This window comes from Cebus imitator, unplaced genomic scaffold (genome assembly GCF_001604975.1).
Source record: "Cebus imitator isolate Cc_AM_T3 unplaced genomic scaffold, Cebus_imitator-1.0 Scaffold356, whole genome shotgun sequence".
Taxonomy (NCBI): Eukaryota; Metazoa; Chordata; class Mammalia; order Primates; family Cebidae; genus Cebus; species Cebus imitator.
The window spans coordinates 2,374,668-2,377,027 of NW_016107671.1; the positions used below are offsets into that span (position 1 = coordinate 2,374,668).

General features: G+C 42.2%; 1 protein-coding gene across 10 annotated transcripts in view; it reads right to left on the reverse strand.

Annotated features, from left to right (window-relative positions):
* The window catches only part of ZNF146 (zinc finger protein 146), a 66,115-nt gene that overhangs the window by 14,388 nt on the left and 49,367 nt on the right, over positions 1-2,360 (reverse strand). For 7 of the 10 annotated variants that reach the window (XR_005196590.1, XM_037730748.1, XM_017506657.2 and 4 more), the window contains exon 2: positions 1,706-1,780. The exons of 1 other annotated variant lie outside the window; for it this stretch is intronic. The gene's annotated coding sequence lies outside the window, so the exon portion shown is untranslated. The remainder of the gene's footprint in view (positions 1-1,705; positions 1,781-2,360) is intronic. 2 more of the 10 variants (XM_017506656.2, XM_017506659.2) reach the window with 1 other exon arrangement.

The window sequence follows — 2,360 nt, forward strand, 5'->3', positions numbered from 1 at the left end:
AGACGGGGTTTCACCATGTTGACCAGGATGGTCTCGATCTCTTGACCTCGTGATCCACCCGCCTCAGCCTCCCAAAGTGCTGGGATTACAGGCTTGAGCCACCGCGCCCGGCCTGGTATAGATTTTTTAAGCATTTACTCATGGTCTGTCTCCACCAATTACAACATAGTCCCTAGGAAGAAGACATTTTTTGACTGTTTTGATAGCTGACATTTCTCTATCATCTGAAATAGTACCTACTACATAGCACGCAATAAATACTTGTAGAATGTAAATATATCACATTGGTAGAAATGTAAATTGGTTTACTTCTTTTGAGGGCAATGTGCTTATCTCAATCAAATTTATAAACTAACTTTGACCCAGCATTCCATTTAAAAGTAAGTACTGTGTAGTTATATCTGCATATTTCTGCAAAGCAATATAAACAAGTATACATACTTGTGTCTTCTACAGCAGAAGCCGGGAAACAACCTAAATGCCCATTAGTAGGAGACAGGTTAAATAAATTATGTGTCAGCCAGGCACGGCCCCTCATGCTTGTAATCCCAGCACTTTGGGAGTCTGAGGCAGGCGGATCACTTGAGGCCAGGAGTTGGAGACCAGCGTGGCCAACATGGCAAAACCCCATCTCTACAAAATACACAAAAATTAGCCAGGTGTGGTGGCACATGCCTGTAATCCCAGCTACTCGGGAGCCTGAGGCACAAGAATCACTTGAGCCCAGGAAGTGCAGGTTGCAGTGAGCCAAGACCATGCCACTGCACTGCTGCCTGGGTGACAGAGCAAAACTGTCTCAAAAAAAATAAAAAACAAATTATGTGTTGACAGAGAATTCTAAGAAAAAATCTTATGTACATAATAGAATATGTAATAAACCACCATTTATATGAAAAGGAAAAATGAGGGATTATATACATACATATTTGCAGCATAGACACGTGTATTGGCTTATGCCTAGGCTATCTCAAGTAGGATACATGTGACAATCTTAAACATGAACACAACTTTGCAAGAAACTGCAAGACTAAAAGTCAAAGTTAAGAGGAGATTTTTTTCGGGAGTTGTGAGGCAGGAAGATCATTTCAAGACAGGAAGCTGAGGCCGCTGTGAGCCATCATTGTGCCATACATATACACCCCTACACATAAAAGTAGCAGAGGGAAAAACTGATTTCTAGGTCAACAACTTATGACAGAGGTACATGGGGGCAGAAGGAAGGGAGGCAGAGGAGTCCATGGATCTCCAATGGCAGAGGTGAGTGAGAAGAAAACGGGAAGTGTGAGAACAGGTATAAAATATAATTCTGAGGCATTCAGCCACTAAGAGGATGAAAGTAGTAACAAAAAGGAACCTAAATATCAGACAAGATGTAAAGTCTTACAAAGTATAAAGGACAACGCATGAGGACAGGAAACGGGACATGGGTGAAGGAGAACGGCCACCACAGTGGCAGCACAGACAAAGCAGGAAGGCTGATGTCAGAACAGCAACAGGAGGGGGGCCTGTCCCCTCTAGAATCTGGTGAAAGAAGAAGAATAATGAAACACACAAAAGTGATGGCTGGGAACGTCATTCAGACATCTCAAAAACTCACACCAAGCAATACTCCATGTCTAGGACCTGTAAGAAAACATCCTTAGAAGCACTCAGAGGTATCAATGCTGACTGAAAACTGTGGCTGGCCTGCCTGTCATTCACTCACCTGCACAGATCCTTCCCACTTCTTTCTCTACCATACAGTTTGTCTTCTTGCTTCAACAGAGGATCATATAACCTGCTATTGGGGAAATGACACAGCATTACAATATTAATGCCAAAGTACCATCCTAGAACTCAGGTTGGTGTCTCCTGGCCTTCTGAAGTGTGAGGGTGCAATTTCCAAGCAAGCACAGAAAAAAGTACTGACCTTCTGCCTTAGTGACTAAAGCACACACAATCGTGTGGGCAAAGGGACTAGGGTTATTTGAATCCTAAACTTCAAAACCATGGTCATTAAACCACTTAAAGCCTACACACATCCAGGAATGGGAGAAAGGGAGAATTAACTTTCAGGATTTTACTTATACAGGAGAGCTGTTCACACCTTGTGTGAGTGATTGCTGTTTTTCTCTAGCACCACACTCCCACGCAGGTTCCTGAGAGGATTTTAACTACAGTCCTTATTCGTGGATGAATTCAATACTCATGTCTTTAACAACATGTTCCTATCAGAACTAAAGCACATGGGCACAATGTGTAGGAGGTTGTTCTGACAGTATTCAACAACGCAAATGCAAACCTTTTCCTCCTAGAGTCCTAGTATTTATCTTTGCATTATTCTGAGTGACATCATTTCATTTTTTTTTTTTTTTTTTGAG